Here is a 13,320-nt window from a genome sequence, read left to right as displayed (position 1 = left end):
GATTGTAAGTCTTGGGCTGAACTATCTATTGGTGTGATATTTGTAATTTGTGATGTTTCTTATAACATGAAAATTTGTTGTAATCTAATAGAACCTTCAGTTGTCATGTTATTGTGATAGGTGTCCGTGATGGGCTTTTCAAATTGGGTTGGTGTTTTCCACTGCTAGGCCAACCAGAACTTGGGTCTGAACCCAAGTTGCAGCCCTAGACCAAGCATGCACCTGGGCCCAACACTTCTTCTTTACTTTGCAATGGGTGCCACTGCTAGCTAACTATCATAGTAATAAAAAATCTGCATATTTGCAAATTGCTTTGAAACTGAAATTCACTCTTTTGGGTCTGTGTATCTTCTTTCAATATGATTCAGTCCACTTGATCTATTTATTGATATAGATATACCAATGCAGAGAAAATCTTCTTTTCTTTTTTGGTAAATTGAAATTCATTACATGCCCACTTTATCAGTTATAATATCTGGACTGCAACATTTCAGGATGCAGGGGGAACTTGGTGCAAATGCTATATTATTTGTGTCAATTGCTGCTTGTAAAGCTGGTGCTGCTGAAAAGGAGGCAAGTTTTTTTTTTATATGGTTATTGCCAAGCTGACCTGTTTTTAAAGCCATGCCCCAGGAGATTTTTTCCTGTGTTTCAATTTTCATTTGCTTCAATGTTTCTAGTACTTTTTATACTATTGCTCTTCAAAAATTTTACTACTTTTTTTTTTTTTTTTTTTTAATGAAATACAACTAGGAGCAATTTCTGGCCCCTAAGCAGAATCCTCTACCCAAAGTTGGAGCCAAGCTTAATGGAAAAGGAAGAAGAGGATGAAGCGAGAGCCACCCTAAGACACCATGTGCATTCCCTATTTTGGGTCAGTTTTTTTTTTAATTAATTTTTATATATGGCTGACCTTAGACTGTACAGTTTTTTTTTTCTTTTTCTTTTACATATGAGCACATCTCACTTTACATATGCATGTGGCTCGTTCGATGAGTGGATTGGCTTCAGTCAGGGCACTTACACAGTGCAGCCAGTCTAGACCCAGATCTCACACCAATGTTTCTACACTCACACATGTAGTTTGTTACATAGGGATGAAAATGCAGTGAGCGTTCAACCTTCAAATGATTCTAGTTTTAATTTCTACATGCCAATTTTACTTACCTTTTATCTATGCAGGGAACTGCAAAAGCCTACCAACTGTGATATGCCAAAATGACAATTTGAATGCTATTTGAAATGCTTATAGATTCCTACCAACTGTCCGTGTTCCGCATCAAAGTCATTCTCTTACTATTATGATTATCAAATTCCCTTTTTTTTTTTTTTTTTTACAAACATCATGTCAGACTTCTTTTTAACTCTATTCCAATTTTCTAGCTGAGGGAATGTTCATTTTCTAGTTGAGGGAATGTCCACGCACACCTGGTAAAGTGCTTAACTCATTAACTAATTACTCCAGTAGATTATAAATGTATAAATTTCACTATATAGTTGACTTGGAAATATTGATCAATCAAATGTTGTACATAAAAGATTTAGCAACTCTGCAGATGGAAAATCTTTCTTTTTCATATTTTCAATTTTTTCTGTCATATTCATTTTTGAATTTTATTTTGGAAAGGATTGGTTACATTGGCACCGTGAGGCAGAAATGTAAATAACATCTATCAATTTTCCTTTTTTCCCCAAATTCATGAGAGAAGTCTATTACTCTGTATAAGTAATTTAAATTAAATTACATGTTTCAGGAACCTTTTTTTTTTTTTGTTTGCGGATTCAATTATTTAAATATCATATTGGTTAGGCCTGGGCTTTCTCTGGCTTGAATTTTGAATTGTTTGGGTTGGGTCTGATAGGCAAGGGCTATTCAAAATTTTGATTTTCCTTGGCCAATTTGGGCCCATTGATAGTCCCATCCATCCCTAGTTCTCAATTTTTATATGTGAGTTCTGTTTGTGGTTTTTGTATTTGATATCATTAGCATGTTGTGTCCGATTGTGGTCAGGAAATTCTTAATATTTGGAATATGAGGCTCATTCATGGATGGTTAAAATGAGACTTACAAGAACCACTAACTTCAAGTGGGAGAGTTTTGGACAAAGGGCTGCCTATGTGGTAACCCTTTCTCAACCTCCCTTTGGATTTCATTATTTTCTTTTTTCCTTTTTTAGGAGCCATAGATTTCAGGGAATCTCATGGACTGGTCAAAAGATTAGTACTTCAGCTACGTAGGCACACACATCAACATGATACATGTCTACATAAGACACACACATCTTTGGTATTCATGTTTAAATAGTTTTAAGATTGTCAATTCTAATTCCATGCTTTGTTGTTCTTAGTCTCACTAGTTGAAATTTGAGTAGCATACTCTTGCTTCAAATGCTCATCCTCTGCTCATATTTTGTTATCACCACTTGAAGTTACTGAGCTTGATCAGATAATAAACCTTGTTCCTGAATTTGATGAACATGTTATGTAATGTGCGCATGATCAAAATGGAAACCATGTAGTGGAAAGTAAGGCATGCACATTGAGTTTGGAGAAATGGGCTTCTTTTTCTCATGGAAGAGTGATCTTTTTTATATTGGTCCAAGTCACGTTCCTATATAGTGCGGGCTACCTAATGAATGGTCCGGATGTCTGGCATGCATGCCATCCAACGATGGGGATGAGCCTTTGCATGATAGCTCTTATATATACGGCCTGCATTCTATCAAAACATATGGTATGTAATGAGATCATGTAGAAAAGAAACTCTTCATTAAAGGCAGCCATATCAGTCTCAAACTTTATTTGGTTTAGGAGCCTGATCAAATGCTGCATGAACGAACACATGAATCCATAACATTTTCAAAAGACTTCCACTCTAGTTTCACATTAGCCAAAACACTAAAACCAGAAAACAAAAAGAAAGAACCAAAATTAAAGAGAAAAATGAAAAGAAAGTGTATGGATTAAAGCTAATTTTCATGAGCTGTACTTGAAGTTCTTGGAGAAAGTTAATTCAAGATTGCTGAGTAAGGAGATTGTCAAAGTTACTTATGAGTACTAGGTAGCCTATTAATGAAAACAATGTTTATATCCATAATATGTCTGTTTATGATTTGACCAACTTTCAAATATATATGTCCTTTTGAACCTTCTCTAATTGCACAAGTGGCTGAACCATCTCTGTATGTTACATATAATTTGTCATCCACTAGTTTCTGTAAATGAAAATAAGAGGATTGATCTTAACAGTATGGTCGTCATGCACATAGACCAAAAATGCTTGCAATGAATTCCTAAACCTAAACCTAAACATATAACCCATAACCTAAGCCTATACCTAAACCTAAAACCTAAACCTAAACCTATATAACCTAAACCTAAACCTATAACCTAAACTCAATTCCCTAAACCTTTACCTATAACCTAACCTAAACGTGTACTTACAACCTAAACCTATTCTCAAATCCCAAAACCTATAACCTAAACCTAAACCTTAACCTAAACCTATAACCTAAACTCAATTCCCTAAACCTTAACCTATAACCTAACCTAAACCTATTCTCAAATCCCAAAACCTATAACCTAAACCTAAACCTTAACCAAAAACCTATAACTTATAACCTAAACCTATAACTTAAACTCAATTCCCTAAACCTTAACTTACACCCTAACCTAAACCTATTCTCAAATCCCAAAACCTATAACCTAAACCTAAACCTTAACCTAAACCTATAACCTATAAATTGAACCTATAACTTAAACTCAATTCCCTAAACCTTAATCTAAAACCTAAATATATTCTCAAATCCTTAAACCTAAACCTAAACTTGAAAACCCAAACCTAAACCCAATCCCGAACCCAAACCTGATTTCCTAAACCTAAACCTTAACCTATTCTCAATTCCCTAAACCTATAGCTTATAACCTAAACCTAAACCATAACCTCTAACCTATAACCTAAACCTAAAACCTAAATGTATTCTCAAATCCCTAAACTTAAACCTACACCTAATCCTAATCTCAACTCCCTAACCTAAACCTAAACTTGAAAACCCAAACTTAAACCGGATCCCAAACCGGAACCCGATTTCCTAAATCTAAACCTTAACCTATTCTCAATTCCCTAAACCTATAGCTTATAACCTAAACCTAAACCTAAACCTAAACTTATAACTTATAACCTAAACCTAAACCTAAAACCTAAATGTATTCTCAAATCCCTAAACCTAAACTTATACCTAATCCTAATCTCAACTCCCTAACCTAAACTCGATCCCAAACCCCTTTGTTGCAGTACGAGATGTAACAAGAATATGCATTGATTGTGTATTTGAATTTTTTTAAATGCACCAACCAGAAACGATTTGAGACGACGTTCAATGATACTTTGTTAAATATGAAATTTATGACCTTTAGTAACTTAGTTAATTAAAAAGAACTACGTAGAGGCTTGATCCCAATCTAACTTTTTCGGTACGTAGGCAGCCGCTCGTAATGTACTAGAATATTGGTGCAGCCATAAATCTTTTTTCTCCTTTGAATTGTAATTGACTCTATCGGTTGCATTTTTTCTGTCATACAGGTTGTGGCTATCAAAGATATAATATCACCTCCTTATAAGGAAACATTTAATGATGTGTAAGGTAAATTCATTTTTCTTATTCCTTATATTGTTTCCCAGTTATATTTGTGTTGGTTTCAGAGTATAGGTGGCAATAAAAAGTGTTGGTCGATTGTGGCTTATAGACAAAGGGATGAGTAACCAACAATACAAATATGGGAGGCTTTCCCCAGGTATTCAGATGCTTTTAGATATAATAATGTTGTTTTTAAATGTATTAGCTCGAAATTGATGGAGTAGACCCGGATGTGCGTCGGAGCTATCCGGATGTTGAGCGGGGTCCCTGGAAGGTGGGAACTGCTGTTATGACCATCATGAAGCTGTCCATTTCCTATGGACAACATTGGAGTGGCCTGGCCATTTGGACAGTCCATGTTTATGTATTTACTCAAAATTGATGGAGCAGACTCGGATGTGCGTCGGAGCTATCCGGATATTGAGCGGGGGTCCCTGGAAGATGGGAACCGCTGTTATGACCATGATGAAGCTGTCCATTTCCTATGGACAGCATTGGAAGGGCCTGGCCAATTGGAGCAGGCCGTGTTTATATCTGTATTTGCAGGGACCACACCCTTAACCTATAACCTAAACTTATTGTCAAATCCCAAAACCTAAACCTATAACCTAAACCTATAAATTATAACCTAAACCTATAACCTAAACTCAATTCCCTGAACTTTAACCTACATCCTAAACTAAGCCTATACTTATAACCTAAACCTATTCTCAAATCCCAAAACCTATAACCTAAACCTAAACTTGAAAACCCAAACCTAAACTCGATCCCGATCCCGAATCCGAACCCGATTTCCTAAACCTTAACCTATTCTCAATTCCCTAAAGCTATAGCTTATAACCTAAACCTAAACCTTAACCTAAATCTAAACCTTAACTTAAACCAAAACCTATGACCTAAACCTTAACCTATAACCTAAACTTATTACTGATAACCTAACCTTAACCTAAGCCTAAAACCTAAACCTTAACTTATAACCTAAATGTATTCTCAAATCCCTAAACCTAAACCTATAACCTAAACCTTAACCTGTAACCTATAACCTAAACTTATAACCTATAACCTAACCTTAACCTAATCTTAAAACCTAAACCTTAACCTATAACCTAAAATCTAAACCTAAACCTAAAACCTAAATGTATTCTCAAATTCCTAAACCTAAACCTATACCTAATCCTAATCTCAACTCCCTAACCTAAATCTAAACTTGAAAGCCCAAACATAAACCCGATCCCGAACCTGAACCCGATTTCCTAAACCTAAACCTTAACCTATTCTCAATTCCCTAGAGCTATAACCTATAACCTACAACCTATAACATAAACCTAAAACCTAAACCCAAACCTAAAACCTAAATGTATTCTCAAATCCCTAAACCTAAACCTACACCTAATCCTAATTTCAACTCTCTAACCTAAACCTAAACCTAAACTTGAAAACCCAAACCTAAACCCGATCCCGAACCCGAACCTATAACTACAACCTAAACCTATTCTCAATTCCCTAAAGCTATAACTTATAACCTAAATCTAAACCTTAACCTAAACCTATAACCTAAACCTATAGCCTTAACCTAAACCAAAACCTATGACCTAAACCTTAACCTATAACCTATAACCCATAACCTAAACTTATAACCTATAACCTAACCTTAACCTTAACCTTAACCTAAACTTAAAACCTTAACCTTAACTTATAACCTAAACCTAAACCTAAAACCTACATGTATTCTCAAATCCCTAAACCTAAACCTACACCTAATCCTAATCTCAACTACCTAACCTAAACCTAAACCTAAACCCGATCCCGAACCCGAACCCGATTTCCTAAACCTAAACCTTAACCTATTCTCAATTCTCTAAAGCTATAACCTATAACATATAACCTATAACCTAAACCTAAACCTAAACCTTAACCAAAACTTATAACCTAAACCTTAACATATAACCTATAACCTATAACATATAACCAAAACTTATAACCTATAACCTAACCTTAACTTAAACCTAAAACCTAAACCTATAACCTAAACCTATAAACTAAAACCTAAACCTAAACCTAAACCTAAAACCTAAATGTATTCTCAAATCCCTAAACCTAAACCTACACCTAATCCTAATCTCAACCTAAACCTAAACTTGAAAACCCAAACCTAAACCCGATCTCTAACCCGAACCCAAATTCTTAAACCTAAACCTTAACCTATTCTCAATTCCTTAAAGCTATAACTTATAACTTAAACCTAAACCTATAACCTAAAACCTATACCCTAAACCTATAACCTATGACCTAAACTCAATTCCCTAAACCTTAACCTATAACCTAAACCTATAACCTATAACCTAAACTCAATTCCCTAAACCTTAACCTATAATCGATAACCTAAACCTATAACCTATAACATAAACTCAATTCCCTAAACCTTAACCCTTAACCTAACCTAAACCTAAACCTATAACCTACACTTATAACCTAACTATATTCTAAACCTAAAACCTAAGCCTAAACTCCAAACGTAAACCCGATCCCGAACCCGAACCCGATTTCCTAAACCTAAACCTTAACGTATTCTCAAATCTCTAAACCTAAACATACACCTAATCCGAATCTCAACTCCCTAACCTAAACCTAAACCTAAACTTGAAAACCCAAACCTAAACCTGATCCCGAACCCGAACCCGATTTCCTAAACCTAAACTTATAACCTTAACTTAAACCTACTCTCAAATCTCAAAACCTATAAACTAAACCTAAACCTATAACCTTAACCTAAACCTAAAACTTAACCTATAACTTAAACCTTAACTTATAACCTTAACGTATTCTCAAATCCCTAAACTTAAACCTACACCTAATCCTAATCTCAACTCCCTAACCTAAACCTAAACCTAAACTTTAAAACCCAAACCCAAACCCAATCCCGGACCCGAATCCGATTTCCTAAACCTAAACTTATAAGCTTAACCTAAACCTATTCTCAAATCCCAAAACCTATAGCCTAAACCTAAACCTATAACCTTAACCTAAACATAAAACTTAACCTATAACCTAAACCTTAACCTATAACCTTAACTTATAACCTAAACCTATAACCTAAACTCAATTTCCTAAACCTTAACCTATAATCTAACCTAAACCTAAACCTATAACCTGAACTCGATTTCCTAAACCTAAACTTTAACGTATTCTCAAATCTCTAAACCTAAACATACACCTAATCCTAATCTCAACTCTCTAACCTAAACCTAATCCTAAACTTGAAAACCCAAACCTAAACCCGATCCCGAACCCGAACCCGATTTCCTAAACTTAAACTTATAACCTTAACCTAAACCTATTCTCAAATCTCAAAACCTATAAACTAAACCTAAACCTATAACCTTAACCTAAACCTAAAACTTAACCTATAACCTAAACCTTAACCTATAACCTTAACCTAAACCTAAACCTTAACGTATTCTCAAATTCCTAAATCTAAACATACACCTAATCCTAATCTCAACTCTCTAACCTAAACCTAATCCTAAACTTGAAAACCCAAACCTAAACCCGATCCCGATTTCCTAAACCTAAACTTATAACCTTTACCTAAATCTATTCTCAAATTCCAAAACTTGTAACCTAAACCTAAACCTTAACCTTAACCTAAACATAAACCTAAACCTATAACCTAAACCTATGACCTAAACTCAATTTCCTAAACGTTAACCTATAACCTAACCTAAACGTAAACCTATAACCCGAACCCGATTTCATAAACCTAAACCTTAACGTATTCTCAAATCCCTAAACCTAAACCTACACCTAATCCTAATCTCAACTCCCTAACATAAACCTAAACCTAAACTTGAAAACCTAAACCCAAACCCAATTTTGAACCCGAACTCGATTTCCTAAATCTATACTTATAACCTTAACCTAAACCTATTATCAAATCCCAAAACCTATAGCCTAAACCTAAACCTATAACCTTAACCTAAACCTAAAACTTAACCTATAACCTAAACCTTAACCTATAACCTTAACTTATAACCTAAACCTATAACCTAAACTCAATTTCTTAAACCTTAACCTATAACCTAACCTAAACCTAAACCTATAGCCTGAACCCGATTTTCTAAACCTAAACCTTAACGTATTCTCAAATCCCAAAACCTAAACATACACCTAATCTTAATATCAACTCCCTAACCTAAACCTAATCCTAAACTTGAAAACCCAAACCTAATCCTGATCCCGAACCCGATTTCCTAAACCTAAACTTATAACCTTAACCTAAACCTATTCTAAAATCTCAAAACCTATAAACTAAACCTAAACTTATAATCTTAACCTAAACCTAAAACTTAACCTATAACCTAAACTTTAACCTATAACCTTAACCCAAACCTAAACCTTAACGTATTCTCAAATCCCTAAACCTAAACCTACACCTAATCCTAATCTCAACTCCCTAACCTAAACCTAAACTTAAACTTGAAAACCCAAACCTAAACCCGATCCTGATTTTCTAAACTTAAACATATAACCTTAACCTAAACCTATTCTCAAATCTCAAAACCTATAACCTAAACCTAAACCTATATAACCTAAACCTAAACCTAAAACTTAACCTATAACCTAAACCTAATCATAATCTCAACTCCTTAACCTAAACTTAAACCTGAAAACCTAAACCTAAACCCGATCCCGAACCTGAACCCGATTTCCTAAACCTAAACTTATATGTTATTGGTTAGGTTTAGGTTTAGGTTAAGGTTTTAGGTTTAAGGTATTTTTGTTTATGATGTTAAGTTTATATGTATTATGCGTGAATGAATGTGATGTGGATAAGATTGTTTGTGTTTGGATGAATGTAGTTTATGTTTGGATGGATTTACTAGTTTGGGTTTAGATGGATGTGAATGTGAATATGATGAAATATATTATATAACAATTGTATATCAGGATGAATATGATGAAATATATTGTACAGGTGTATATCACAAATTTTGTGCGGGAATAATTTTGTTAAAAAAGAGACTTTTAGCGACGAAAATTTTCGTAGCTAAAAGTTTTGCATTTGTAGCAACGAATTTTTTCGTAGCTAAAAGTTTTGCAAAATATTTTTGTGACAAACATTTTCGTAGTTAAAAAGTTTTGCAAAATATTTTTAGCGACGAAAAGTTTTGTAGCTAAAAGTTTTGCAAATATTTTTACCGGTGAAAAGTTTCGTAATAAAAAGTTTTGTAAAATATTTTTAGCGACGAAAATTTTTGTAGCTAAAAGTTATGCAAATTTTTTTGGCAACGAACATTTTCGTAGCTAAAAGTTTTGCAAAATATTTTTAGCGACGAAAATTTTCATCGCTAAAAGTGGAACGAATATTTTTAGTAACGAAGTCTTGTAAAGTTTTTTTAGCGACGAAAATTTTCATCGCTAAAAGTGGAACGAATATTTTTAGTAGCGAAAATTTTTGTTGCTAAAAGTCTTGTAAAGTTTTTTTAGCAACGAAAATTTTCGTTGCTAAAAGTGGAACGAATTTTTTTAGCAGCGAAAATTTTCGCTGCTAAAAGTCTTGTAAAAAATTTTTAGCGACGAAAATTTTCGTTGCTAAAAAGCTTGCCTTTAGCGACGATTCGAATTTTTCGCTGATAAAACCCTTCTGCTTCGGTCTCTTAGCGATGAATTTAGCGACGAAAAATTTCGTCGCTAAAAGTGGGATTTCTTGTAGTGCATGTTTGGATTTAGTCTACGTTGTGGTTGCCGAGCGGTTTTTTCATTATCCTCAAGATATATGCGGTGAGTACAAATCGAGGGATCGATTCCCTTGAGGTCCGCTATCGTCCATCCCAGGGCTCCTTTATGCTCAATGAGAATAGATATGAGCATGCTCTCCTGTTCTTTCTCCAGGTAGGCAGAGATCACCACCGGGTATGTCTCATCTTGACCTAAATAGGCATATTTCAAATCAGAGGGCAAAGGTTTTAGATCAAGCTTCGGCGGCTTGAGGTTAGACGGTAGAGGCACTACATCGGTTTGTGGCAATTCTTTAAATTGTGGCCTCCACCGGTTAACTTCAAGTACCGGTGCAGTATCAAGCAAGGCGCACGGCTCCCTAATCATATCATCATCAAAATCATGGGAGTGGGCCAGGCACGTCTCTAGATGGTCGGAGGATAAGGTTAGAGGTGTCGTATCTTCCACGAAAGAGTCAATCATGTTAATGTTGTGGAAATTGTCATCATCCTCTGAGTTGCTACCGTTATTGAAAAAGATGTTTGACTCTAATGTCAAATTTTCAAAAGACATAGTCATAACACCATTCCTGCAATTGATAATTGTATTTGACATGGCAAGGAATGACGACCAAGAATGACGGGAATCTGAGTGCTCATGTTATTGATGGGTTCGGTGTCCAGGATGATAAAATCTACAGGGTAGTAAAATCTATCGACCTGGACTAACACATCCTCAATTATCCCTCTTGGTACACGAATAGAGCGATCAGCAAGTTGTAGTGTGGTCAGGGTGGGTTTTATCTCACCCAAATCTAACTGTTTGTATACCGAGTAAGGAATCAGATTTACACTCGCTCCTAAGTCAAGAAGTGCGTGATCAATTCGATGGTTCCCGATTACACATGATATGGTTGGGCTACCGGGATCCTTGAATTTCTGCGGCACGTCTTGCTTCAGGATGGCACTCACTTTCTCAGTCAAAAAGATTTTCTTTTGAATACTTTGCCATCTTTTGGTCGTGCATAAGTCTTTCAGAAATTTGGCATATGAAGGAATCTATTTCACGACATTAAGTAGAGGAATGTTAACTTTCACTTGTTTCAACACTTCCAGAATATCCTGAGAGTTAGAAAGACGTTTTGGTGCAACCAACCGTTGGGGGAACGGAGCAACTGGCTTCTCTAGAAGTTCCGGTTCTAATTTTTGTGGGGCATCACTAGATCAATCATTGTTGTCCTCTTCTGGTTCTTGAGGCTTTTCGGGCCTAACCGGAAGAGTTTTATCAATGATCTTTCCACTCCTAAGAGTGGTGATGGATTTAGCGTGCCCCATCTGATTTGAAGAGCTAGGATCACTAATCTCGTACTGCGGTTTAGGATTGGGGAGAGGTTGTGCAGGAAGCATCCCCTTTTCTATAACCGTCATATGAGAATCTATCTTTTGCATAAAATCTGTAATTCCCCGCATTGCCTGAGCCAGCTCTTGTATGGAATTTTGAACCGGTTCCTCTTGAGGTTTCACTTGATTTGGCTTTTGATTGAAGAAACCTTGATGGGTAGCCGTTTGTTCATTCCTCCAACTAAAGTTTGGATGATTTTTCCAACCAGGATTGTACGTATTGGAGTTAGGTCCTGTAAAAGGTCTTTGATAGTTGTTTACGGCATTGACTTGTTCATTCAACACTCCTCGAAAGGCAGGTATTGTAGGACAGTTTTCAGTTGTGTGAATGTTGCAATCACAGATGCCGCAAACAATTTCATTGACCTTATCCTTATTTCCTTCCATGGCCTCAAATTTTCTTATGAGATTATTCACTTTATACTTGAGATCATCTTCTTCTTTCAGGAGATACATTCCGCCTTTCTCCTTAGATTGAGTTGGTCTAGACGTGGTGTTTGATTTTGGGTAATAGTCCCAAGATTGTGTTTTTTCAGCCAGACTGTCGAGGTAGTCCCATACCTCGTCGACATCTTTATTAATGAACTCTCCATTACACATTGTCTCGACCATTTGGCGGATGGAAGATGTCAGTTCATCATAGAAGAAATTTGTAATGCGCCACGTTTCAAATCCGTATTGTGGGCATGAACTGACCAAATCTTTGAACCTTTCCCAACATTGGAAGAATGTTTCATCTTCCTTTTGGGCAAAGTTCATGATTGCTTTTCTAAGGGTAATCATTTTATGATGTGGGAAGAATTTTTTTATGAATTCCCTCTGCATGTCGTTCCATGTGCCAATGGATCTAGGACGCAGTGAATGTAACCACGTCTTAGCCTTCTCTTTTAAGGAAAAAGGAAAGAGTTTCAGCCTGATTATATCTTCAGATACATTAGGAAAATATAATGTAGCTATAATCTCATCGAACTCTTTCAAATGTAAATATGTACTTTCTGATTCAAGTCCATGGAATTTGGGAAGGAGTTGGATAACTCCTAGCTTGATGTCCATTTGTCTTGTGTTTTCAGGAAAAATCATGCATGAGAGCGTACTCACTCCCGCCGGTTGTAGATAATCTCGTAAAGCACGAGGCAGGGGTGCTTGATGCACCTCATTCTCATCTTGGGTATCCTCCACCCTGGGTGGAAGTAGAGGAGGTTAGTCTTCAGCCATAGCTTCAATTAACTCAGGGGATTTCGAGTGGTGTCTAGTCTTGCGATGGATAGTCAACCCCTCAACCAATCCTCCTTCAGTCAAGAGACGTCAAGTGTTGTCACGGGCCCACTTGGGCATGAAACACTCGTAGCCCTCAATCAAATTCAAAACCTAATCTTAAGAAAGAAAAAGAAAATCTAGAAAGAAAGAGAGAGTTGGAAAGAAATTACCAAATTGAAGTCCTTAAGTTAAAGATCTGCAAAAGAAAACAAACAAGTCAGTTTCTAAAGAGAAGGTCTAGAATTAGAAAATCTTTAAAAAGAAAGATAGAAGTAAAATAGTTTCTAAAAGAAGAAGATCCTAAACTA

General features: G+C 35.8%; 1 non-coding gene across 1 annotated transcript; it reads left to right on the top strand.

Annotated features, from left to right (window-relative positions):
* The first annotated feature begins 12,425 nt into the window (after positions 1–12,425).
* Positions 12,426–12,532, top strand: LOC131254551 (small nucleolar RNA R71). The gene has a single exon (XR_009175669.1). It is a non-coding gene; the product is annotated as a small nucleolar RNA R71 (small nucleolar RNA).
* Positions 12,533–13,320: the final 788 nt, after the last annotated feature.

This window comes from Magnolia sinica, chromosome 8 (assembly GCF_029962835.1).
Source record: "Magnolia sinica isolate HGM2019 chromosome 8, MsV1, whole genome shotgun sequence".
NCBI lineage: Eukaryota > Viridiplantae > Streptophyta > Magnoliopsida > Magnoliales > Magnoliaceae > Magnolia > Magnolia sinica.
Note: the sequence above shows the minus strand (reverse complement) of the source record. Positions and strands in the feature narration are given on the sequence as shown.